This window comes from Chinchilla lanigera, unplaced genomic scaffold, assembly GCF_000276665.1.
Source record: "Chinchilla lanigera isolate Chin_1 unplaced genomic scaffold, ChiLan1.0 scaffold00011, whole genome shotgun sequence".
NCBI lineage: Eukaryota > Metazoa > Chordata > Mammalia > Rodentia > Chinchillidae > Chinchilla > Chinchilla lanigera.
The window spans coordinates 35578061-35605631 of NW_004955412.1; the positions used below are offsets into that span (position 1 = coordinate 35578061).

Consider the following 27571-nt stretch of genomic DNA (forward strand, 5'->3'; position numbering starts at 1 on the left):
AAAAGCATGGACTAATGATTTACCAAACAGCATTGCTGACCCTAAAATAATTCTGAGTGAAATAAAGAAGACACAAAATATGTTCTATATATTCCACGTATGGGAAGCAGAAGAATAATCGAACTTCAAAATATTGGTTGCTCATTGAGAGGGGGTGATAGCAGCACTCTGTATCATGGTCTTACAGTGTTTCATGGGTATATGCAACCATCCAAATTCACAAAATAGTAAAGATAAATTATGGCCTGAATAAATGGACAGTGGGGTGTTAGATGTGAAGCGTTATCAGATGTTGGCCATTAAGTTCTTTCTGATCAAGACAAAATGCCAAGCTGGGTAATTATGAGGGGTGCAGTTTCATCGTTCCCTTTCAAGATGCTGCCTGAGATATTGCTTGCTGACAGGGATTGGACATGATCTAAATCACTCTGATGCTCCTTCAGATAGAATCAGTTGTCATCTCACAAAATAATGAATCTGCCAGCCAGCAGAATCCCAGAAGGGCTCCACAGAATCAACCTCTTGAATTTCATTTCTAACCTTTCCTTACCCTTGAAGTATTTCAAACTCTGGCAGCTTTCCTCATTAGCCTCCCACACAGGGCTGAAGCACAAGAACAAAGCACAAACACCGTGGCCAGTTCTGCCGAGAGGCCAAAATGAGCCATGAGAGAGGAGAGCAGGGGAAACGAAATGAGCGTAGGGTGAAAAGCAGAGAAATGGGGGTGGTAGAGGAGATGAGCCAGGGATAGAGAAGCCTGTCAGCTAGGGTGTTACTAGAAGGAGGCAAGGTATAGCAGCATGTGAAACGTAAACACACACTAAACATGCATTTGACGACAGCTCAATGAATTAACCAATTGCCTGTAAATTCAGGGAGCGGGACTAGGGAACACACCCCATTTGTCTTTCTCCTCTCCTTCTGTAGACTAACTCTAGCCCCTTACTTACAATCATGTCACAAATCAGTATTTTCAAATGATCTTCATTCCAGGCACGGTCATGAGTTAGGGTGTGAGCCTGAGACACCAGCACCCCAGTGTGAGAAGGTGAGGCTGCTGCTGTTAGCAGCTGCTGTGGGGTCCCCGCTCCGAGGGTTTACTGTAGCCATATTCCTGGACATTTTACTCATCCTGCACTGGGGAATATTACTTTTCCTCACAAAAACATTTATAGGCAAGGGTTCAGCTTGGTGGTGCAGTTCTTGATTAGAATAGGCAGATCCCTGGATTTCATTCCCAGTGCCCAAAAAATTAAATAAATTATTAAGTAAATAAAACTGTTATGGTAGAACTATTTATAGTTGAATTTCATATGGATATAAGTTTATGAAGACTATGGAGAATTTTTTTCTGACTCATTTTAGTTTCGACTTTAGAGTAACATGTTTCATAAAAGACTCATTTGTCCAAAACAATTTTATTATTGCTTTACGAAAATATCTCATGACATAATCACCTAAGCCATTGCACTGTTAGAAGCTCCTCTCTCCTAAGTTCCCAGAAAAGTGAGGTGTAGTAGATGGCACTTGCCTGTAGCTGGACCACTCCATGCTGTCTCCATGAGTATGAGGTCCTGGTGGGAATGCTCGCTCTGAGTGGAAGCGGGATATTGTCTGATCTTGCTCCTAGACGGCAGAACTATGGAAGAAGGCTCTCAGAAAGTAGTCCTTAAAGGCCTCATTCTAAATTTGCAATACTGGGTCTAGGGTGTGTGGGAAGACCCAGTATAGGAGGAGAATTGATCCATTTCATAGCCATACTGGCAGTGACCAACATAGAGCTATCTCTCTGCACCTAAGTGACTTTGCAGGTGTCATGCCATGAAACAGAGACCCTCAGATCACAAACATTGCCTTCTAGCTCTGTGTCACTCTTGGCAGCATGAATATGGAAAGGGAGCGAACAAATGAGAAGTTTGCTTTATCTGCGTTCCCTGTTTCCAGAACTGCTCCACTGTCTGGGAAACTCACTTTCCTGGAGGTACTCTAAGTACATGGACAAACAAAATTCAAACTGTTTCCCCAGGAGGAGCAGGTACTGAGTGGTGCTGGGCTTCTCTCCACTGTCTGGTTCATCCTGCACCTTTGAACTAAAGATAACTCTGCCAGGGACCTGTGGCCCACTTATGGATTCAGATATTTAGGGCCCAAATCCAGGCATAACAATCTGCTAGTCAAGAAGCTCCGAGTTAGAGATGCTCATCAGTAAACTTGGAAACCTGCTCCCCACCTCAGTCCCCAGCGAGGAAGCGCAGTGCTGCTCTGGCTCAGCCAGGAAGGAATCTGTTCAGCTAAGCATCACAGTTTGTTTTATTCCTGTCTTTCCTGAGTTTTCAGGTTTAAGGTGAATAGGATTACAATTTTTCTTTCTATGAGACTGTTTACCTTTGAATAGATTATTTCATCCAGAAAACTCCATGTTTTCTAACACATGGAAAGTAAAATATGAGCCATAATAGGGGCATGTGCTCTGATATTCCCAAGGGTCTGAACAGACCAGAGGAATTCTCACTCAAGCAAAAATTACATTTATCTGATTGATGCTTATGGCAATGAATTCATTCCCAACATATTCTATTCCTTTGTCTTTTTTTGTCCCCCAAGATTCACTTTCGTAGTGCAGGTCCAGTGATGACTTCTCAACCCAGGTCCAGTGAGATTTTAAATGGTGTTGATGGCTTTGCTGCTTTTCAATATCATTTAGATTTATTATTTATAGGTCTCCAAATTTCCTGGATTTTTGCCACATGGAAAAGCAAGTGTGAAGTTAAGAGCAGATTGACTGGCTGAGATTTTCCAAATGATGAATACAAAAAGAGCTTGAGTATTGATTTTAGGAAGATGGCTATTTTCAGCCTTAGGGAGAAACTAGAAAGGCTAAGTGTTCAGGGCCACAGAGTAAAGAGGGACCAGATAAAATCCAGAGAAATTTACGCACTCTTCAGCTAGGGATATGTAATGATTGATACATTGCGTCAACTTGAGAAGTTTAGAAGTTTAACTAAGACTCAGCAAGGAGCCAAGGTCCTTACTTTGTAAACATCCTCATCTTTGCAAAAGGAGGGCATGGAAATGGTGTGAGTGCTACACACACACCATAGGGGGTGGTAGCCAGCATAGAATATAAGGGAGGAAAAGAAGCTTGCTCTTCCCCCTTTTTGCTCTTGTTGCTTTTCCTCTCTTCTGCCACCTTGAGTATTGCCCTTCAGCCAGTCCATCCAACCCTGGAGCCAGCTGATTGTGGACTGAAACCTCCATAAACTGTGAGCTAAATAAACCTTGCCTTCTTTAATTTTGGGTGTCAGGTATTTTGTCTCAGCAGTGAGACAAAAGTAACTAAGACAAGAGGAGATGGGCAGAATACACTTATTAGAAAAAGAAGAATCAAGACAAATCTGAGATCTTTTTAGTGAAATTCTGATTATTCTTTTCTTAACATCAGGACAGTTTTGTGTGTCTAAGTATGAATACCTTAATTTCAGACCTCTTATCACCACTTAATAAGAACAGTCTTTCTCTGTTCCCCTCATGTTTACTTTTTCCTCCTTGTCTGACACAAGTTTCCAGATGGATTGTCCAGACACACTCTTTTCCTGCAACACTTTCTTTGGCTTAGCTTTTTCTTGTGTCCCCTCACTTTTCCTGATCATTCCCCTCAGGCAGACCCTTTTAGCTGAGCTGGGCAGAGGTTCCATTCACCTCAAGAAAATAACCCAGTGATGGCAGATATGAAGCTGTGTCTGGTTACTGTCTGCTCGTCCCTCTGCTAGCTGCTAACTGAAGTTTAATTTAGTGTTGAGATTGCTTTTGCACTGGGCTTCTTTCACTAAGTGTGTTTAATCTGCTGTAAAATTGTTTTCATGGTTGTAGTCAATGTTATAGTGACTGTTTAACAATGAGCATTTTTTTGCTTTACAAAGGACCTTAGCTGTCTTTATGCAAATAAGCATTTATCTAATGCCATTAAGCATGGCTCTTGGGTGAGCAACAACTGGATTCTTCGATAAACTTGTCGATTCAGGCTGGGATGAAGAGACTGGAGTTAGGAAGCAGAAGCTCTGTGTCTGATGCTTCGAACAGATCTTGTTTGGAGACATATGATCCACATCCTAACCTGTGGCTGTGGGTTTGTAATGGAAGCAAAGAGCTGAACCCATCTCCTCTTATCCTCTGTGGTTAATATCAAGCTCTACCCGGAACTGCCTGCCATACAGTGAATTTATGTTGGCCTAAGAAAATACTTGGTGGTATTAGTCATGGAAGCCATGCTTCAGGTAGAAAGCTCAGGATATACCTGGAATTCTACAAAAGATGCAGCTTGTGATGGTGAACAGAAAGGGAGGAGGAGGAAATTCATTGTCCAGCAACTGTGCTGAATATTATGTGTTTTATTGCTCTTCATCTTGGCAACAGTTCTACATAGTTAGATATCATATTGTGTGTTACCCTGGAAGCTGCACCTGCATTTGGAAAGTAAAATACATATTGAGAAATGTGTATTGATCCCAAAGACTGGTAGAAAGAAGGGAAAGGAAGAAGAGTGGACAGAAGGAGAATCTGAGGTTTGATGCAGGCCTAGCAGGAGCTCTGACTGGTTCCCAGGACCTCTGTAGAAATGAGTTGACCATGTTGGGTAATTGGTCAGGCCTCCTTCTATGCTCTCATGCCCATCAGTCACCAGAATTGGATCAATAAGAAGGATGTAACCCTAAGGGGAATGGCTTCTTGGCCTCTGCAATGTTTGGAGAGATTGATAGCTGAAAGCTCTGGCTAAACCCAGTCCAAACACTGAAGCAAAAATCCATCATCAGAGAAAGATCCAGTCACCCATCACAGAGTCCAGGGTGGAAAGTGTGATTATCACCATCTTCATGGTGAAGAGAGAGAAATTAGAGAGGATAAATGATGCCCCAAGGTCACCCACCTCATCCTTCCCAGGACAATAATAACTACTATGTGCAGACCTTCTTTTATGGAGTCACATGCATTCTTGTGAACATCTCACAAAACTTCATTTGACAGTAATGGTTATAATCTCCACTTTAACAAGTAGGGAAATAGATGCACAGAGGATATAAGGATCTTGTCCAAGCTATTGCAGCTAAAAAGTGCCAGACCAAGGACTCAAACCAAGTGCTAAGTGTAACTCCTGAGACCACGCTGACCCCCATGACACCACACCACCGCTCTCTGAATTTGAACCCACAGCCTTCTCACAGTGACTGCTATTGCCAGAGAACACCCCTTTATACTACCCTGGATTCTTCAAGAGAGCAGCTATGGGAAAGTCCTAGTGCTGGAGAAAGAATGAGCTAAAGCTTTTGGCAAAGCTGGAACCAAAGAAGTGCCCTTTTTTGGGCTAATATCAAGTCTTATTTCCCTTGTTCTACCACCCAGGAACCAGACAGGTCACATAGGTGTCATGATCAGAGGCTTCCTTATTTTCTTGAGCTCTCGACCAATACCACCAGCTTTTCCGTGGTCCTAGAGAAGGTGACAAGTCTAGAGGAGCTACTCTTATCCCCCTAGAGGACGTGGTGATAAGGAAGGTGCCAGTACTGGCCCTTCCGTAGCCCAGCGCCTGTCTGGCAGAAATGCCTGCCTCTGTAAGTAGGATCTTGTCAAAAGATGCTCAGTTTTCCTCCTATGTAGAAAATTTTCCATTTCTTGGTCTTTCAGACCCTTAATATAGGCTCTCTGTCCTATTGTGAACAAGTGTCTTCTCCCAGAAATCATGATCACTAGGTTCCTATGTCCTGCTATAAGCCTTTGCTGTTACTGTACAGACCTCCCATCATTCCTGGAATGTTAAAAACTTTGATCAGTAGGCAATCAGGCAGCCACCAAGGAAAGCACCTATACTCACTCTTCAGCACATGTTGATCAGAAGGGATGTTCAGTAGTTTGGGCTCATTAAATGCATTTGATGTACAATATTTTAAACCTACAAGGGGTTTATTAAGATATGAGATGGTATAAGAATTGAGAAACATTTGTGCTTGGAGCCCTTTTTTTCTGCTTATCACAGATTTGGCTCATTTAATCTTTAGGTTTCGATGGAAATATCACCTCTCCAGTAATGGCTACTCCTTGCCTCTAGAGTTTGGATTTGGAGTGGCCCCCCAGGCTTGAGTGCCAGGCTGTGCACTCTTGGGAGTTGATGGTGCCTTAGGAGATAGGCCCTAGAGGGCAAAAGTTAGATCATTGAGGGTGTGTCCATGAGGGGGATCTTGGGGTTCCAGTCCCCTCCCCTTTCTCTTTCCTTCCTGGCCAGCATGAGGTTGTTTTGTACCGAAACACCCCCATGGCTTTGACATATTGCCTCACTACAGACCCAAAAGCCATGGACCAACTGACCACGGACTGAAACCTCTGAAACTGCAAAATGAGCTTCCTGTTTCTTTGATGATTTCTCAGGTATTTTACCGCAGTGACAGAAAGCTGACTAATTCACTTCCCCAGTAATTATCAGTCTTAACATCCTGTCAGTATTGATCCAACCTGAATTTTTCTTTTTTGTACATGTATTTTCACTAATTCATAGCATAAATACTTTCTACAAGAATATAAGCTCTATGAGGGCAGAAATTGAAATTATTGTGGCCCACTCCTGTGTCTTACCCCTTCTCTGCACCCTAGAATAACATCTGGCATGTAAATAACACACAGTAGATTTTTTTGAATAAATGAATGAGTGAATGACAGTAAGATATCTGGATTAGGTTGGACTTAGTTATGCTTTGAGGTATTACTAAACTACTAGCAGGCAGAGTTAAGAGGGAAAAGAACAATCAGCCAGAGGACCAGTGTAAGCAAAGACAAACACAGCAACACAGGCTGATGTGTGGGCTGGGCTGCAGCTGCACACAGCTGCTTATTTATTGCCTCCCAGTGGGCTGAGGAAGAGCATTCATTAACTTGGCCCTGGAGTCTGCTTGACTCTGTGGGGGTCAGCCAAAGCACAGTTACCATATCCATCCAGGAGACTGGTGAGACTGAGATTCATTAGTTGGGTGTCCCTACCATGGTCTTGCTGCCTGGGAGCACAGACAGAACCCCACCATGCCTGCCACCTCAGGAAGTGCCATAGGCCTGCATGGAACCACACCTGGCAGGTGAGTGGGAAGATGTCTGGGTGAGTCCCAGCACACTGTGCCTCCTGCTTCCGCCACGAGTTCATCTGAGACTTGAATGCTCTACTTGGAGCCAGGGTCCTGAGACCAAACCTAGTGGCTTTGTTCCTAAGGTCAGACCACCTGGCCCAATTCTGATTCCGCCAGCTTTTACTAGATGTGTGAACAAATTAGTTGTTCTTTCAGCTTCTACTTCCTAGTCTCTAAGATTAAAAGAATTTAATATCTAAGTGAGAGGGTTGTTAAGTGACTTAAAACTGGAGATCCATTGATTATCATCTATCTGTTCTATTTATCTATCTTCATATATAAATAGGTAGGGGCTGGGGATTTAGCTCAGCGGCAAAGCGCCTGCCTGGCAAGCGCAAGGTCGTGAGTTCGGTTCCTGGTACCGGAGAAAAACCAAAAAAAAAAAAAAAAAAAAAAAAAAAAAAAAAAAAAAAAAAAAAAAAAAAAAAACAACAACAAATATATAAATAGGTAGAGATGATAGAGACATAGCACCTACATAGATAGGTGTGCATCTCTATATCTGTATTATTGTCTATGCTGCATATTAATATTTTATATACATATATATATATATATATCACATGCAAAATTACATCTAATTCTCAATAAATTCTAAAAATATTATTCTTTTTTAAAAACCTAAACACTCTTAGAAGTAATTTTACACAAAAGTATAGAGGTCAACATTCATTTACAAAAATAAGTTTAGTCTATGTAATTTTAATAGTAAATTCATTTTTCACTTTTAAATGCCTTTAGCAGCATCGAAAGCACTCCGTATCTTTTGGGACTTTGCCTTTCAGAAAGTACTGGTAAACCTGCTCCAAATTCCTACTCTTTTCTTTTCAGAAGCAGGTGATTTTGTGTCTTGTCCTTTTTTCTTTTGCTTCAAACAACTGTGAGGATTGGGACCACTTATTTTCTTATGCATTTTTCTTCTCTGCTCAGGATTTTTCATTAAACCCTGATCCTCTCTGAGTTGCTTTGTACTTCCTTTCTCGTGCAGGGAGACAAGCTGACCTGACTCTTTTGCTTTAGAAAAGGCGATTGTTTTGGGAGAAGATTTCTCCAAGACTATAATGTTGTGAATAATAAATATGAGAGGAACTCCAGGCTCTTCCTTTACTTGCACAGATAAATTCTGATCCTTTATTGCACAAAATAATGGTAAGGGTTTTCCTCTCCAACACCAGAAAGCAGACAGTCTGATCCACTCACTGCATTCTTGAAATGGAGACAGTTTCCAACCTGGAATTTCTGTGCAATGAGTTTTGCCCGATATATGTCTTTTCCCGATGTTTCTAACTCCTTTTACCCACATCTGGTCGAGCACAGCTGTACCTCCCTCACCACATAGTGACACAGCCACTCCTGACGCTGGGTGTGGCCCTCCAGGCTCCCCCTGACAGAAAGTGCCCTACAGCAGAGTCTGTTGCAGCTCCCAGTCTCTGAAATTGTGACAGAAGCCAAGGTACGTCTTGGCGTGTTTCTGTCTAGTGATCTTTGTTCCCGGTTTAGGTGGACCGAGGCCACTGGACCAGGAAGGGGCAGCACTGCCTTACTCATGCTTCGATAACCAAGGTGCCCAATAATATTATTCTTACACGCTAAGCATTTAAGGTAAGGACAAACCGCAAGCCACTATTTCAACTACTGTGTATTCATGCCACGGAGCCTGAAGTTGAATCCTTTCACAAACAGTAAGATCTGGCCTGGGATGTCTGCCAAATGCGGGTCTGTAACTTCAGGCTAAATACAACAGACCACATTAAATGCATTGGCCTCCAAGAGCCCAGTAAGAGAGATGATCTGCTGCCATGACAGCAACGTCATAGTGGTCTTGAAAATTAGATTCTGGGCTTTTCAAAAACTTCCCATTTAAAACCAGCTTTCTTTTGTTGATCTTGATATTAGGTCTCTAGTCACGTTTTGGTCTCAAGAGACCCGTCTCTTTACACTATCAAGCACTTTCCTGCTACACTCAGAGGAATTTTGAGCTGACAATGTCTGATCCTTTGATAATTGGAAGTTTGATTTCAAGCAGTCAATAAAAAATGTCAGAAAGCTCAAATCAATGCAGCAAACAAATGAATTGTTGATACATAATTTAATAACTAATGTTCAGGAGAGAGTTTCCTTTTAACCTTGGAAGAATTTTAAGGCAATTAAACATCAATGGGAAAATTATATTTGTAAAATGAGACAGCAACCTGAATACATTTACATTTTATTAATTGAGAGCGTTTCCTGAAGTCATCCTGAAGTGAGTACCGAGTGCAGAAAACACAAAGCATGGAGAGGCTGTGCAGGAAAGGCAGAGGCTGAGGCTTCCAGGAGCCCCAGGGAACTCAGAGAGTGTTTTTCAGTGATAAAGCACGCTTGTGCACCCACACTTGGACACACACCACTGGTCATCCAGGTTTTCCTTACCGGTTCCAGGGTGTTTTTGCCCTCTGCCTGTCCCTTGATGTCACCATAGGTGACCACTCTCCTCTCCATTCGTAGAAGACACACATGTCCTCATATTCTGCCCCTGTTCCCGAACCTGCCACCTGACCTCTCCTCCTCTCCATGGCTGACATTGCCTGTGTGCTTTGACTTTGGTGTTGTCGTTCTCAAGAATAGCAAGCAGATGAAATTGCCCGGCCCACACCGACCACAGTCTTGTCTTCCCAGGCACTTGCCTGAGTCCACTGCCTGAGGCCACCCTTCATTCTCCCAAGGTCTCTGACCCACAATTTTCTCTGTCCATGCAGGCATTCTTGCATTACTTTCTCTGTTTTTCAATCTTAAATCCATACAATTACATTCTTAAATGTAAGTTCATTCTTCTCACTCTCTGAAATCAAGGAAGAACCCAATCATCTTCTGTCTCCATGCTCAACATAGAGTTAACAGAGCTTTGGGGCTGGGGATTTAGCTCAGCCGCAAAGCGCCTGCCTGGCAAGCGCAAGGTCGTGAGTTCGGTTCCCAGCACCGGAGAAAAACCAAAAAAAAAACTTAAGAGTTAACAGAGCTTTGCTGAAGAAAAATAACACTGTGGGGTTGACCCATACCACTTTATGTTTGTGCCCTGCCTCAGTGTGATAGGCTGGCTGCCATGTTCTCAAAGACACTCAAGCACCTCTTTCTGCACCAGTTTGGGTTATATCTTTTACGATGTATTCAAATGCCCATACAGGCTCTCACTTCAGAGGTAGGCTGCTACTGCCTCACTTCATACCCTACTTACAAAATACAAACCATCAGAGAAACTCACTTTCCCTTCCAAAAATATATGTTTCACAGTTAATTTATTATCTTCTTTCTCCTAAGAACATAAAACATAAAAGTAGCCACTCCTTTTGTAAAAATAACTAAAATGTAAAAGCCTTTTCATTATGAGCTACTGGACCTATCATATAAAGGCCTACCATCTAATATACAAGGAGAGATCTAAAAATACAGATAATGTTTAAATAAACTGTTTACTACAGTAAAAGATACATTGTCCATAATTTCCCTCAAAATACTCCTCACTTTAAACACATTTATCCCATCTTTCTTACCACTTTCTGAAACAGTTCTGGAAGTCTTTTTCATATCTTCATGAGGTATGCTCAAAACTGCGGTGAATGCTGCTGCCCAGTGCCACCTGGCAGAAGCACAGGAATGACTAGTCACCTTATTCACCAGAACAGGCACTGTGTGACTTACAACTCTTCCCCGAAGTCAATACAAGCATGAGATGCAAATGTTTGAATTGATGCAGGACATCAAGGGAGCCGCAGCCGTGCAACTAAATACATTCATGAGAAAGGACTTCCAGAGGTGCTTCAGAAAGTGGCAAGAATGATAGGATAAGTGTGTTTGAAGTGAGGGGCCATTCTGAGGGGGTTAATGCCAATGTGTCCTTTACTGTAATAACATTTTTTATTTAAAAGCACTATATTTTTCTATCACACTTTGTACATGTCACAACAAACCTATGGAGAAATGGAAACATGAGAAGCTCAACTATTATCTCAAGGTTACCCAAGTGTTGAGTAGTGGAGCTGGGACTGGAAGCCAAGAACATGGCACGCTGCAGCTCATACTCTTGACCTCACCGTGGGAGGTCACCCCACCCATATATTGGATCAACTGCTCCACTTTTCTGGGGACTTCTCTTCTTTGGTAATTCCTATGTCTTTATTCCTTTTCAATTTTTTATTAGATTATTCTCATCAGTATTTAAATTTGGTCAAGTGATTATCATTTAAAAACAAACAAGCCAAACCAAAATCAAAATCTTTGCCCTCGTTTTATAGCAAGATGACTAATCAGTTTCATGTACCTCCCTGCATATTAAAATGTTAGAAGATGTATTTAAAAATGTAGGATAATAAAAAGAGCACATAGCCATCAGCAGTGAGTGACCTTGACAGATTTCTGGAAGACAGAAACTATTTGGAAGCTTATTTATGGATCACATGTGGAAAATCAAGGGAGACAAAGGTCAGGAGCAGACAGATGTCTCAGCCTGACAGACAGCCCCTGCCAGGCTCCACAGTGGACTCAGTGAAAGTGGTAGATGACAGGAACCCAGGGGAGAAAGGGAGGATGGTATGAAGCTACGAGTCCTGTAGCAGTGACCTTCATCATTCACCCTGTCCCCTCTCCTCATAGATGATGTCTTGGTTACTTTTCTCTAGTTGCTGAGACAAAATGCCTGCCACCCAAAATTAAGGAAGGAAAGGTTTAGTTAGCTAGCAGTTTGTGGAGATTTCAGTCCATAATCATCTGGCTGTAAGGCAGGGTGGCATGGCACGGGGGCAACAGTTCTAGGCAGCAGAAGACAGCAAAAGCAGTAAGAGCCAAAAGCAGGAAGCAAGCCTGTTTTCTTCCCTTATTTGTAAGCAGGCCAGGCTCCCTATGGCAGGTGTAGTTCTCACACCATCCCCGTGCCCTCCTCTTCCATGGCTCAGGATGTTTAGAAAGTGAGGCTCGGGCTCCCTGCTGAGTTGCTTAGTTAAACTTCTAAATTTCTTAAGTTGACACAATTTATCACCATTACAGATGGCATCCTTTCAGTGCCAAGTGAAGCTGTAGGAAGCTAGTATCATGCATGTGAGTACAATTAGCACAGCTAATTGTCACATCAGAAACTGAGCTTCAAGAGTCAATCCTCTGACCTCTCACGCCTGCATCATGCATTAGGACCGTGATGATACTGTGCTTGGGAACTGCTTTTCATTCCTTCCTAGCGCCTCACCATAATTCCCCAGGATTTAACTCAAAGATCTCTCATGATCTTATTTTTTTTTTACTTAGTTACTTCTCTGAGCACTGCTGTTTATTTCTTTTGTGGCATTTGCCACAATATGTAGCTCACTTTTTATCTAAGGGTCTGCTTATATCTCCTCCAAGCCAGTAGGTCTCTGTCTGCTTTCTTCTCCACTGTGTCCTAATGCTCAGGTTGGTGCCTTAATATATAAAAGTAAATGTGAAGAGGTGGAGAGTGTTCTCTAAAGGAGGGAGGAGGGCAAATGAAAATGCGAATTCTCCACCTCTACTGTTCCCATACACTGTCAACCTGGAGATGATCAGAGCATTTGATGAGGACAAATCAGACTAACATTTTCATGGGAAAGTGCAAGGACAGGAGCAGGTTGGAGCAGCAACCCCCTCACATGGGTCAGAACTGAAGAAAACAGTGGTCAGGTCATGGTGACAGGCAAAGAACCTTAGAGTCCTTACAAGGACTGAAAAACTACTCTGTCAGGGCAGCTCAAGTTGGACATAAGGGCAGAGATCTAGGGGACCCCTTGACCAGGGCCAAGATAAAGCAAGGTAAGATCTGGCAACTCAATGCATAGTCAGGGTAAGACTCAAACTGGAATACCACATGCTTGCTCAATTATCAATCCACTATTTATTTTTTAATTAAGCCTGTTCCATTTTCTAGGCAGTGGATGAGACAACAAAGTACTGGTTTAAAAAATCAATAACTAATTTATGGTCAGTAACCAGCTCATGACCTGAGCCTCCTTTAAATCCCCTGATGGAAAATCAGTGACTCAAAGTGTAGGCAAGGAGTAGCATACCAGGAAGGAAGGAAGAATCACAGCAGCTTCAGAGGCACTGAGGCAACTGGTCAGACCCTTACTTTGTTTACCTTTTAGCACTGGAATTTGGGGTCATCCCATGACTCAGACCACTCAGTTTCCTAGAATGTTCTGTGTCCTGCTACTTCTGGTTCAGTTGTAGTTGGGCCTGGTATGGCACTGGACCATGTCTGTAGGTCCCATGGAGTGAGGCAGTCACAAGCTGGTGTGCCTTCTACATCTTTGTCCCCTTTCCGCAGTGACAATGGAGGCCACATATGGAGAAGAAAGGCCACTGGTAAAATGGTCTGGACCACTAAATAGTGTCCAGAAGAGGATGAGAACTTCCTAAGACATCTGCTCAACTTGGGCCACATTTTCCATGAGTGGTAAGTAAGCCACTGAGAATTTGTGGCTTGCCTGGTGGCAAAATCCTGGTGCGCAGACACCTAGGAAATGTTCTAGAGCACATTTCTCACTGTTCCAATCACAAAATGACATTCAGACTTTAATACCTTTCTGGTGACTGAGGAACTAGGCCTCCAGGCAGGGCGAGGACACAAGATATCCACCTATTTTCTGTAGTGAGAAGGCCTCACAGATGAGCTGCCAGAACATGCTGCCAGTTTTATGTTGCCTTCAGGTGACTCTGCAGGTAGAATCAGGTATTCCTCAGGAGGAGCCTCACAAAACAGAGCCCATTCCCCTGTCTGCTCTCACCTTCCCAGAGGGTAATGGAATGCTTGGGCCAGGCGGGCAAAGAGCCGAGTTTCCCCTCCTTTTGGTCCCCTGGGTATAGATGAGGCTGTACGCACTTGGGAGAAAAGGCAAAATCACTGGAAATGGTGGTGTGAAGGTGAACAGGATGTGAACATCCCTGGTGTCCATCAGGGATGCTCCTTCCCACCAGAGGTTGATTACTACTTCCCACCAGGTTACCACTCCTTTACATGAACTTGCACAGTGCCTCTGCAGTGCTTATCTTGGGATCCCCCTGGAATGTGCCCTACACACTCAAACAGAGCTCTCCCCTTGCCAGGATAACTCTGGCAGGGTAGGCTTTATGCCTGTCCTGAGTTGTGCACTGCACACTGAACCCAGGGCTCAGTCTGTGGAATGAATGGATTTAACTGCCAATTTCCAATACTGGTATGCTGGGGATGCTGCCTCCAAGTCCTCCTGCAGTGTCCTTCCTGCTCTCCACACTCCATCCATGGGCAGAGCTCACCTGTGAACATACCTAGGCCCATCACATTCTGTGTCAGCTGACCTAGAGAGATGTTCACAGCTGTGTGCTCAGTGCATGGGGCTCAACAGCACATCACAGGTAAGGGAGCTACGGTCCAATGAGATGCCCCGGTTGTGGTCTGACACTTTAGAAAGGGAGTGTTAATACATCCTACGTAGTGGGCTTCGGCTCCCAGCAGTTCCCATTGTCCTGTGCTCCAGCCTCCTAGGTCAGGTAGTGTCCTGTCTAAGGTGGCTTTCTGTTTCATATGAGGATGAAAGCTGTGCCCCTCTGTTTCTTCAGTACTTTAGCCCATCCGCTTTACCCAAATAGACCGAATGCTTGGTGTGGGATAGAATCTGCACTGTGTCTCATACTCTTACTGCAAGCCACATCTCTGGTTGCTACTGACCTAAGACACTAGATTTCAGCTCAGAAGCTGCCCCACCGTTTCAGAGAACTTGGGCAGGGGTTGCATAATCCATACCCAATACAGTCATTGTCTTAAAATAGCACATCCTAATCAAGGGCAAAGCTCCCCGTGCTTGCCATGAATGTAGGGACACTAAAGTAAGGAAGGTAATGAGAAAATATATAGTTTATCACATCTGTTTTCAGAAAATAAAAATTGCTTTTGCACAGAATGATTTTTACAAACTCCTAAACCTTAGAACAGTTCAATTTTTCTGCACAGAGATAAGAAATAGATTGAGGACTCTCTGCTAAGGATAGAGAAGTGACAATCACTAACCTCTAGTGATAAATACCAAGCTTGACTGAAATCTACTGGCCCAACCCCCTTCCACACTGAGCCTCTGGTCAGACTACTTACAGGAATCTGTGTGATGTTGTAAATCACCTCCCTCGCCCTTTATTCCACACAATCCAACTCTCATCAAAAAGTAGTGACAGGAAGTGAGGTGTTAAAAGAAGAGAAGCTGGAAGCTAGGATGATTGACGGACTGGAATGATAGGCTGTTAAACCTGGATGAAATCCCAGAAGTTATTCAATGTATTCCTCTTTGCCTTGCTTCTCTGATTTTTTTTCGAAGTACACTATAAATACCAAAAAGTGTACCTATCAAATGTACAGCTTAGTAACGTTTCATAAACTGAATGCTGCAATATATTCAGCACTGGAACAGAAATCAAAATCCTCAATACACCAGAAACTACCTTGAGGTCTCCTTTGGCCCACTGCTACCATGAATGTGACCAATGAGAGATCCCTTGTATGCTGGCTTTGCCCCCTTGGCAAATGGTACAGGTTGCATAGCACACTATGCACCTGCTTATGTCTGACTTCTTTCCTTGGAGGTTGTGTGTAGAAAACTCATTCACGTGGTTGTATGCAGCTGTGGATCTTACTGATCACTAGCACTTAGTTTAGCCCTTGCCCTTTGGGTTAAAACACTACATTTTATGTCTTCCTCTTGACCAGTCTGTCTTTATTTTACCTGTAATTACACTGTAGTCCAGGAGGCTGACAGGTGTCTGAGGTTGCAGTGAATGTGGTCCTCAGTGCATGATGCTGTGGATTGCATGCCACCAGCTCCCCCATGTCCTCTGCTGAGCTCTTGTATGTACTCTGCTGTGTGTGTCTGCCATGTTCCCTTTGTACAGAGCAGAAGCTAGACTTAACTACGTGTGCACACAGAGGTTAATAAAAGCCAATTTTGTCACTGTATACTCCTTCCTTGGCAGATAAACTGCAAGTAACAAATCTGAATACACATAAAAGCACATAACACAAGCTCTGAGGTAATATTTCATCTATTCCAAATGCAGCTGTACCCTGGAGGTATTCACTTGGCAGAGATTTTTGCTATTAAGAACTACTAGAATAAATTTTTCCAGGGAGACAGGGGAATTTCTTTCCTGCAGTCTTCTTAAGACTGAAATTGTGCTACTCATCCTAGGACAGGACAGGCCAGGAGTCAGAGGCGGGGAGGTCAACGGCATGCTAGGAAATTGTGGACTTGCGTGGGGCTGAGGTGCAGAGTTCCCTTCTCTGCACATTACTTTTCCCTCCCTCTGTTGTCCATCTCCAGCACCTGCCAGTCACCCTGTTGTCCCCAAGCACCAGCTGATTCCCTTGGAGAGGGTACAGGCCACTTGAATTGGGTCCACCTCCAGTCATGTGCATGACACCTCTGCCCGTGTGATACCTCTGCCTGATACCAGCTGCAAATCCAGGCAGGCTCATTAACGTGTTTGCACAAACAGGAGCACCTTGTTAGGAGGATTCATTGGCAGCCAGGCTCGATGATGACTCTGCCTAAAGGGTGACTGCAGAGGAGACTGTGGGTTGAGCCCCCTGGAAACACAGGCAGTGGAGCAGGCCTGGGCCTCACCACATCTGGTAGTGGAGATGGGGGGAAAGAAGAGTGGCTTTCTTCTATTTCTCCATATTCTTTCCTTCTCTACCTACTTTTGGAAAGCCCCATCTCCTGTGATATATACCCTTAACATTGTGAAGAAAAGATTTCTTTGAGTTACCAAAATGAAAAGTTCCTACAGTATCTAGTGGAGATTTCCTTGCAGCCTGGGGTAACTTTTGTGTTTATTGGGGCAACCATGTTTCAGAGACCCTTTCCACCAGGCCAGTTACCAGGGACCTCTGCAATGAGTCTCCAGTCTCCTGCCTGGAGTTACAGGGCATGGTGAGAAAGAAAAAGAGCAAGAGAGAAGAACTGAAAGGGAATAAGACTCTGGGACAATCAATATTCTCTGGGAACAGGACTAAGCATCTCCAGCCTGCTACCATTTTATTAGCCAGTGGAGTGTGTGTGTGTGTGTGTGTGTGTGTGTGTGTGTGTGTGTGTGTGTGTACTATGCTTTTCCTGGAACAGCATAGAAGCAGCGCTTGAAGGGCAAGTTTAACATCATAAAGGAAACAAGCCAAGGTTCATCCCCACACCTGGGTGCTAGTTTCCCTGTATTGCTCTCAGCAGACTTTTATCCTGCTCTGTAAGGGACACAGCTTCACTAACCCAGAGGAAGTGGAATTTCTGCACTCCAAAGCTGGCCCACAAGGCAGGTCAGGGGGCCTTCAGACAGATCCCATGTTAATTTATAATTTTTGGTCTCCAACAGCCATGCAGGATCAATACACAGGCTCCTTTACCATATTGAACAACTCCTTCAGAACCTCATCAGAAGAAGGCAGTGTGCTTATCTTCCTTGACAACTTGTAAGGACAGAGTAAAATAATATTTCTTAGAGTAATTAAGTTTCTCCCTATTTAGGTAAGTAGCTTCTTTATTACGAATACAAAAAAATTGAGGAGTGGAAAGACACCCTTTCTATCTTAGGAATTGTTAGTATTGTTGTTCTATTTATTTTGCATGGCAACATGGAAGTTATATCTATAGGAGAGAGAAGAAACTGGAGGTAGGATAGTGGCAGAGGAGGCGCCTCTACCAGGACAGAAGGCATTCTAGCTTGTGTTTCCTGTCAATCAGAGTAACAGATTCTGTAAAGAAAAAGAAGTATCCTCAGGGATGAGAAGGGTTTGCCAATCTGTGCATAGATGCTATGCTGAATCTCAGGGGCCTGTCCCAACCCAGGCAGGCAAGGAAAAGCAGAGATCTTAAAGGAAAAATGATGACAATCATGTAAGTTATTTGGAAGCAGTCATCCCTAGGGACAAGGATTAATAACAAGAGCAACAGAGCAAGTGGGCAGCTGTTAGGCACATATTTTTAAATACTCTTGCAGTTTTTTATAAGCCTGTAGTGACCTTTGGTTAAGGTTGTGGTTTTTAGAATAGTTGGAAGAGTTTGTGTGTGTGTGTGTAAATGAGTGTGAGAGAGAGGAGGAGCAGGAGAAGGAGAAAGAGAGAGAGAGAGAGATGGAGAGACAGAACTGAGGTTTCCTAACCTCATTTTATTAGGATTTGGTGTGTAATTCCATCATTTTGGAACTCACTATGGAGTCTGCAGGAAGTCTATGGAGAGTCCAATGGGAAAAAATTATCTATTTATTAATAATAATTTATAAATAACATATATTATATTATATAAATATAATTTATAAATAATATTTTATAAATAATAATACTAATTATAAACAGCTAATAGATTACCTAATGTATTAATTATAAGCAGCTAATAAATCAATTAATAAATATGTTAATTATAAGATGCTACTGTCATGAAATGCATATGCAGGTCTAGCCTTATAAGTACTTCTTGTATTACAGTCAGTCTTCCAATAACAGCTTAAGATAAGAATATTATTTTACAAAAAAGAAAATTTACAGGAAATTAGATAATTCTCCAAGTTTAAACTGTGAATGACAGATCTGGGGTTTGACTGTGAGTAGTCATTCTAGAACCTTTGCTATTAAAGTTTAATGATATTACATTTTTTGAAAGTTAGAGATTCCAGTAAACAATGGAAAATTTATGGTGATTTAACGTCGGTTTCCTGCCCGGAGTGTATCCTGGCTGGTGTTCTTTCTGCTCTGCTAGGGTTGTCTATTCCCAACTCAAAACTCAATGCAATGGAACAGGCTCCTGCCACCTTCAACATTAATCCTACTGACATTTCTAGTGCTGTCTCTGGCCAATTTTCCACAAATGTCATGTGTTCCATGGATGGACCAGGATCAACATGCTCTTTCCAAAACCAAAGGGCTCTCTTGTGTTTTATCGTGCTTCTCAGATCAGCCCCATTTTCTCCATCACATCACTGCTGCCTGCGGTGTATCAGCGGGTGTATTCTTTCCTCTTCAAAAGCTGTAGCCCTCCTTCATCACCTATCATCCATCAGGGCTCAGGTTATTTCACTCTTTCAAAAACATTTCCTACCTCCTGTTACCTTTTCCTAAGTGGATCAAGCGTCCACAGTCAACATTCACCACCCTGCATTATAATTTCATGCTCTTCTCTCTAGTTCCTACAGTTTGTGATAAATACTCAAATAGGGCTCTAACAGTTCAAAATGTACTTCTATAAAAAATGAAAATGCAAAGCCTGGGCTCTAAGCCCAAGGCCTCCATATCAGATGACCACTGTAGTCCAGTGACTGCTAAGTTCTGTGAAGGATTCACACTTGAAGTTATTTAGTGAGGAATAAAAGAAGCTCAGGAGGCAGGATCGAATAAGTCTTAGGCCATACATAAAAAACATGTACTCTGACTTTTTCTTACTGTGTGGTGAACCACCCCAAAATGTACTGCAGTGACTTATGACAACAAATTTATCATAACTCACAATTCTGTGGGTTGTGCATTTAACAAGGGTTCAACAGGGTGAATCTTCTATCCCTTGTGGTGCTGACTGAGGTTATTTAGTAGTTCTCAGCTGGCAGGCCAGTTTGGAGGGTCTAAGATGGCACCTTGTTAAAGATCCTTATATATTATTACAAGATATCTGGATTATCATTTTCTAAACCCAAATGCCAACATCTCATCAGCCCAGGAGCAGAAAAGGCTCTTACTGCACTTCTTCAAGTAAAGATCTTTTCAACCTAAAAACCTAAGTGCTGAAGAGAATAAATTTCTGCCATCTTACACCCAACAGAAAGTAGTGGGGCAGATACAGGACAACCACAATAGACGCCCACTTCCAAAGAGGGAGAATGTGAGAATTATTGCCAGGTAAGCACATTCTCCAATTCCCTGGTGAGGGTTCAGTCTGTTGCCTGGGACTCATCCTTTGGATTCGTCCTCTGCACTTGCAGCTAGATAGTTTTATTATTTTGCTTTTGTCCTTCCACCTCAAAACTGTGATCCAGGGGACTGTGTTTCTAAATAGTCTCTGTTTCTACTAGTCCAAGCTGACAGTGCACCTATCACTACAATTTTCTTTAAAAGTTTGCTTGAAAGCTTTTTTCCACATTTTCTCTTATTTAATCATATTATGTGTCACTGTGAGAAATCAGCTGGCACTTCTGATTTTCTGCCTAGAAATTTCCTTAACAAAATCACCTATTTACTAGGTTTATAGTCTTTGTCCCACAGCACGGCAGGCAAAAACAGTTCCAAATTTTACTCCTACATAACAAAGGCTTTCTTTCATTGTGCCTGTAGTGCAATCTCCTCCCTGTCTTTCTTTCACTAACCTTCACTAATAATCTCCTTGAGGACCGTGGTTTGCACATGTACCAAGTCAAATGTGCTCTAGAATCTTGTTACATTAGCACCCTAACAAAGGCACCAAATTCCAAATTTTGTCCTAATAATCTATTGTATTACAAATTATAAATATATGTCTCCAAATGTTTGGTGGAAATCACCAGTAAAACCATCTTTTCTTTGTTGGAAAGTATTTGGCTATTGATTCAATTTCATTACTCTGCAATGGTAGGCCTATTCAGTTTTTTAATGTCATGACTAAGTCTTAATAGAATATGTGTTTCTAGAAATTTGTCTATTTCATCTAAGATACGCATTTGTTGGTGTACACTTGCTCATAGCACTTCCTTAGAATACCTTTTATTTCTAGAAACTCACATTTCAATAAAAGACATAATGACTTAAAAAATGAAAGAACCATTTGATTTTATTTCAGTTTAGAAGATAAGACTTGGGGCAGAGATTTGGGCAGTGATTCTTCTGCTCCCTTAGGCGTAGGCTGGCATCATCCAGTGGAACTTAGCTGTGGGTGGGGAAATCTGATGAGTCTGAACACTTCATCACACATCACACACTTTCTCAGGGAGGACCAGAAGATTATTCTCAGCTGGGATTACTGACTAAGGAAACTGTGGATGACTTCTTCAGTGTAGTTATCTCAGAGCTAACATTTTCTGTCTGTATCCATCTAGATAAAAGTTCTAAGAGACTCAGGTGGAAGCTTCAAGTTGTCTTATTTCTTTCACTGGGTGTTCCCAAATGTTACTTTAACCACATTCTAGTGGCCAAGCAAATCATTGATTTAGCACGGGTTTGAGGACAGGAATTAATTTTATGTCCCAAAATGAGCCATGAAGATTATTTACATCCATCTTTAATCTTCTATACTTTGATTAAAATACATCAGAAGGGATGGTCTAGGAGGCTTTTAAATTTTATTGTTTTGTTTTGTAGGCGAATGTATGGACTCTACTGGAAAATGTTCAATGTGCTTTTGAGAAGGATGTGTGTTCTATTATTTGGCAGAATATTCTGTAGGTGTCTGCTAGGTCCCACTGGTTTATACTGTTATTCAAGCCCTCTGTTTCTGATTGGTCCCCATCTAATTGTTCTATTCATTAGTGAAGGGAAGTATTGAAGTCTCTTACTATTATTGTGTAGCTGTCTATTTCTTCCTTCAGCTGTGTCAATATTTGCTTCATATATTTAAGAACTCTGACATTGTGAATTGAACTTTTAGTCATTTTATAATGTTCTTTGGTTTTGTCCACATTGTTTAACTTTTATTTTGTTTGATATTATTATAGTCACCCATACTGTCTTTTGGTTAGTATTCACATAAACTATCATTTTCCCACATTTCATTTCCAACCTATTTATGCCTTTGGATCTAACATAAGTCTCATAATTTCCAGTGGTTCTTTGAAGTTATGTTAGCCAATCTCAAGGATATTTATTTCATAATTCACTTGAGGAAGGTCTTAGCAGATCTCTAATCTGTCATCTGCGTGACATCCTGCTTTATTTATTGATAATATTCCTCAATAGCACTGTCCTACAAATCATAATATCTCTTGATTTTCTTCACTTATTGCTGTTCATGTTGCTTAGTGTTCGCCTTGTTTATTGCCTAACTCTTATAGAGAGCCCTTCTCAGTCTTTGTTGCAGCCCAGGAAGTTTATATTTGTAATCCCATGGAAAAGTTATTGGAATTCTAGTGAATTAATTTTAGTCTACCACTACCAGTGCAACCCATGGAGAGAATAAAGATACTAAGGCATATTTGTAGTTGTGGGGAGCCAAGGGGATCCTAAATCCAGTCATGATGATGGCTAACCAGAACAAAGGCCTCGACCCAGGGCCAAATCTGGGTTTCATTAATTTGTGAAGAAGGGAGTGGCTTGAAGATGAGTGATTGTGAGAATGAGGGGAAGTATGTGAGTGCTGTGAGTTGGGCTATGTAGGAGGTCTGAAATCACCTATGCAATATGTAGAGAGAAGGATATGCAGAAAGAGTAATCTGCATCACATAACTGAGGTAGTATCTAATTTTGGGGGTCAGTGCTTCAGCTCCAATGTGTAATCTTTTATGCCCTGTGAACTCACAGCCTCTTATCTAGAGGCTTAATCCCAGTTGACAGCATGGAACATGGCTCTCCATCTCACCTTGGCTCACACATGTTATATTTGCAAGCTATGGGGGGTGGGGTAACATGACCCTGTCATTTTTGCTTCAAAGACTACACATCAGTACCTCTGCTGGACCAATTTGCACTGCTTAAAGCCAACTGAAAGGATAAGGAAAAGTCCTAGCCAGCTCTGCACACATCAATACATGAAAATAGGGCCAGGTTCAGCCAAAATGGAGACAATTGCTCCTCCTTCAAAGAAAGTATAGTAGACTGACAACTGGTGGTCAATTTGTAACACCCAGCTGAACTGAACCAGCATGATGCTGGGTATGGGAGGCCGACCTGAGGATTGTTGCCAGCAGCATAAGAGGCAGAACTGGAGAAGAAGAAGTTAAAGTTGTTGGGACCTGAGAGAGGCTGTTGGGAGCTGAGAGAAGCTGTTGGGTACTGTAAGGAACTGTAGGTTCTCATGGAGGAGCTTGTCATGCTGACTTTCCTGATGAACTCAGCTGTTCTCATCCTCCAAGAAGCTCAGGACCTTGTTGTCACTGAGAATGGCTTCAGTTCACTTTGGAGGAGCTCTGGTCCTTACTCTGAGCATTGCTTCCTGACTCCAGAGGGGAAGATGGTGCACTGCTCAGTCTCCTGGAGAAGCTTGTTGCATTGGCTTACCTGATGGAAACTCGGCTGTCCTGATCATCAGAGAGGCTTGGGACATCACTGTTGCTGAGGATGGCTGTGATACTTTTGAGGGGAGCTCTGGTTCTTACTTTGAGTGTCACTTCCTGGCTCCATGGTAGATCCCTCAGCCTGCTCATACAGATCCTTCATTATACTAGCACAGACCTTCTAGATTCCATCACTGACCTTTGGGCTTTCCCAGCACAGATCCATGAAACAGGCCTACATGAAACATTATTATGGGCTCTAGGTCTTCAGATGAACTCGTGCAGGACATTATCATGGGATCCAGGCCCTCAGCTGGATTCTTTGGTCTTTAGTGTGTGGACAGATTTCTTGTACTCCCTTGTATATGATTCTTTTGGTGACTATTATAAATAATCTTATAAAATATGGTCCTGTATTATATTGTTCCCCTTGCAAAACCCCAAACCAACACAGAGAGCCACCCAGGTGATTCTTCACAGACTCTCATGCAGTACTTCTTAGTATGTGCCCACTTTTTATTCTTGCACTGCCTGCTGTATTGAGCCCTTAATAGCACACCACAATCACACTCTCATTTCAGCTAGATTTCAGAAGACCATAGACTCTTGGTAAGGTTGTGGTACCTTGGAAATAATCCTGAAGTGAAATCATGAGTTTGTCTTCCTTGAGATTTGTAGAAATAGGGTAAACTCTTAAAAATGTATAGACTTAATCCACCCCTTATTTTTATCACAGCACACATGACACCAATTTACTTTCATCACCTGTTTTAACTTTATGTCAAGGCAAATATCCAGTTGGCACTGGATATTTATCAAGGCAAATATCCAGTTGGCTGCCTTTGTATTCCTCTGGTGTTTATTTGTACTAAGCAAAGCTGAAGAGTTATCTTTCCAACACTTTGTCCTCATCACACTACGTCCCCATCCACCCTCTGGTACCTTGTTTGATCCACTTAGGGTTCAGTGAGGGAAGGGCAATCAAAGCAGTATTAAGGTGTACTAGAATGGTACAGGGCAAAGCTGGGCTGGCACATGAAAGGTGTTTCCATTGAAGTTAAATTAATAGCCATGTACTCTGCATCGAGATGATAAAATAAAGGTAGCGATGTTTATTTCTTCAAATCACCTAATGTTTGGCTGTCGGTCCCATTCTACTGGGCTGGCTGGAATTCCAGTGTCATTTACTATCATGGCTCCTCCCAGTGGGACAAAGCTCCCAAGGGCTATGTTATGCTAAAGTCTGGGGCATGCTTTCCGGCCACTGCAGATGGGTTTTCCTAACCTCTGCAGAAAGAGCAGGTATCTCAGCTCATGTAGCCCTTTCAGGTATGGGATTTTTCCAGTATCTGTGACTGTCTTACTTACTTTTCTTGTTACTGAGAAAAAATACACAACACTCAAAGTTAAAGGAGGAAAGATTTATAGTAGCTCACAGTTTGAAGAGGTTTCAGTCCATAGTAGGTTGGCTCCAAGGCAGGATAGCTTGGTAGACACGCGTCACAGGAGAAACAGTCCAGGGCAGGGCAGGACAGGGCAGGAAGGAGGCACAAGTAGCAAGCAGCAAGTGACAGCAGCAGCCCTCTTTCTCTCCCTTATATTTCATGCAGGCTACCTCCCCTTAGAGTGGGTAGTATACACTCAGGGGGCGGTACTCCAACCCAGCATCACATCCTCAATCCCAACATCACACACCCCAGTTCCAGCCACTTCCACTTGAGGCTTTGTGGGGGCAGCCAGATGCAAGCTATAACAGTGACGTAGTCTTGGGTCATTTCAAGGCTGGGGAGAGTGATGCTGAGGGCCATGTCTCTGATCTGCATCTATCTCCCTGGACATCAACCATTGCAGCAGGAATAGGGAGCCAAAATGAGGCTGGAGCTGCCACACGCCTCTGTCTCTCTTCATGACCTCTGTCTTCCCTCCATGCCCACTTATCCCTGTGGTATGCTGACTTCAGTTCCTCCGGGTATATGCCAAGGACTGGTGTAGCTGATTAAGTGGTGGTTCTATTTCTAGTTCTTGAGGAACCTCCCTACTGATTTCTATAGTGGCTGTGCTAATGTAGACACCCACCAGCAGTGTAGAAGTGTTCCCTTTCCCCACGTCTACACCAGCATTTATAGTTTTCTGTATTCTTAATGGCAGCCATGGTGACTGAGGTCGGATGAAACAACAATACAGTGTTGAATTAGCAGCACTTATTGATGAGTGGGGTCTTTTATGACGGGCAGGAATGCTGCTTAATGACAAAGTACTTTCACTTTCTGTTTTGAGAAAAATGACATTGATGGAAGGAAAGCTACAAAAGGGTCTGACTCTGCCATAATGGGCAGATAGTTGGAGAGGGGAAAAACATCTAGGAACACCAGCACAAATTATTCTTTCAATATATTATGATGTCATACTGATGAATCACTATAAAGGCCAAAGATGTGGAAAGAGACCTGACCTTCAGACAGAACTGAGTTTAAATTTTGGAACTGCCTTCCCTGGCCCTGTGACCTTGGGTCAGTGACACTACTTTGTGGACCTGAGTTTTCGTACACAACACACAAGTTACGCCAGTCCCACCCAGAGTGGTTGCAAAGATTCCATGACAGCTTGTGAGGTGGCAGCAGACTCAGATTGTGCCTGCAGCTCTGTTAATTCTCCTGAGCCTACCGTCTTGCCAGCAGTTCAATGAGAGAGGTCATCAAACACTTGGTGGTGATTTACAGATTTTCAATGTGGCTGAGAGCAAAGGTGACCTCCACATCTACACACAGGGAGCCAACAACATTTTCACATCACAGCAGTGGAAGGTGTGTCGCCTGCGGCAGTCTCTGGAGTCACGTCCCTGGGACAGTGACCCCTGACAGAGGATGTGATGTGATTAAGGAAGACTGGGTATAGCCTGGGAGTCTATTGCTTCTGGCAATCAGATCAGATCACTCCTTCTGCATTATCAGGAATTGCAGCTTGGTGGCATTTCTGGTCTGGACACTGCCTTTTCCCTGGGGCCCTCCAGGTGGGCCTCATGGCCTTGTTTCTCTGGACAGGATGTTGTGCTGAAGTAGAAACATGTGGGACCCTGGAATTCTCTTCTAGGCTGTATTAGCTGAGAGCCAAAGCCGTGCTGGAGCCGATAAAAGCTTCTGGTGACAAACTGCATCATCCAGCTTCTGTGATGCTGTTGCTAAGCATGGCCTGAGGGGATAGAAGAAGAACTAATAAATGTGCTTTCTGCATTGCTCAGAGGTAAATAAACAAATAGAAATGAACTCGGGGATGTTGATTTAGTGTGATACCGCTTTGCCTGATGCTCCAGCAGGTGAGTAAACTGAACTCCATGCTGATTTCCAGAATTGAGCCCAAAGGAGCTGAGCACTGAAGAGAGCAGCAGGGTATGTTGGACGCCAGGTGTTCAGGCTGAGGATTAGGCCGTGGAGATGGGAGGGTCAGCATCTCAATGATGGGAGGCTCAGTGCTTCCTTCCCTAGCCCACCTAGAATCCATTCTTCTCTGCCTGTGCCCCTTCCCTCCCATAGGAGAACTGACCCTGGATCCGAAGGCTGGGGCTGGGCCTGGTATGAACACAGGTGTCTTGGTTACTTTTTTCTCTCTGCTGGGACAAAATACCTGACGACCAAAATTAAGGAAGGAAAGGTTTATTTCGCTTACAGTTCGTGGAAGTTTCAGTCCTTACTTGGGAGATCATAAGGCAGAGTGGCACGTGGCAGAGGGCTGCATCTCAGGACGGCAGCCACAGCTAAGCAACAACTCACTTACACCGGGGCGGAATGGGAGAGGAATGCCCCAAGCACCTTTTCCTCTCCCTTACATATGCAAACTATCCACCCCAGGGTGAGTGTAGCTCTCACACCCATATTCAAACTCTAATAGCCTGCCCCAGGGCCACAGGAGGCTTTGGGGGGACACACAGACATAAACCATAACAACAGGGAAGAGCCCGTGGAACCTCCCATGGGGTGAAGCCAGGGTCTTGTTGAGGTGCTGGTATGGCAGAGAAAGCCAGATGTGATTGCTGAGTGTGAGGGAGAAAGGGTCAGGAGAGCACCGCAAAGGGTCTGGTCGGACTACGACCCAGCTGGCATGTGGATACTTGGGTGCCACTGGGCTCTGTGCTATGTGGAGTAGAGAGTGGGGCAGAAAAAAGGAGAAGAAAATCCCCACATCCCAGAGAGTCAGAGCTGTGCAGGAGTAAGGGGAACCCAGAAGGACAATGTGAGGGTGAAGGGCCCTTTGAC

General features: G+C 43.2%; 1 pseudogene; it reads right to left on the reverse strand.

Moving 5' to 3' along the window:
* Nucleotides 1-7944: 7944 nt before the first annotated feature.
* LOC102006441 lies at nt 7945-9644 on the reverse strand (annotated as a pseudogene).
* Nucleotides 9645-27571: the final 17927 nt, after the last annotated feature.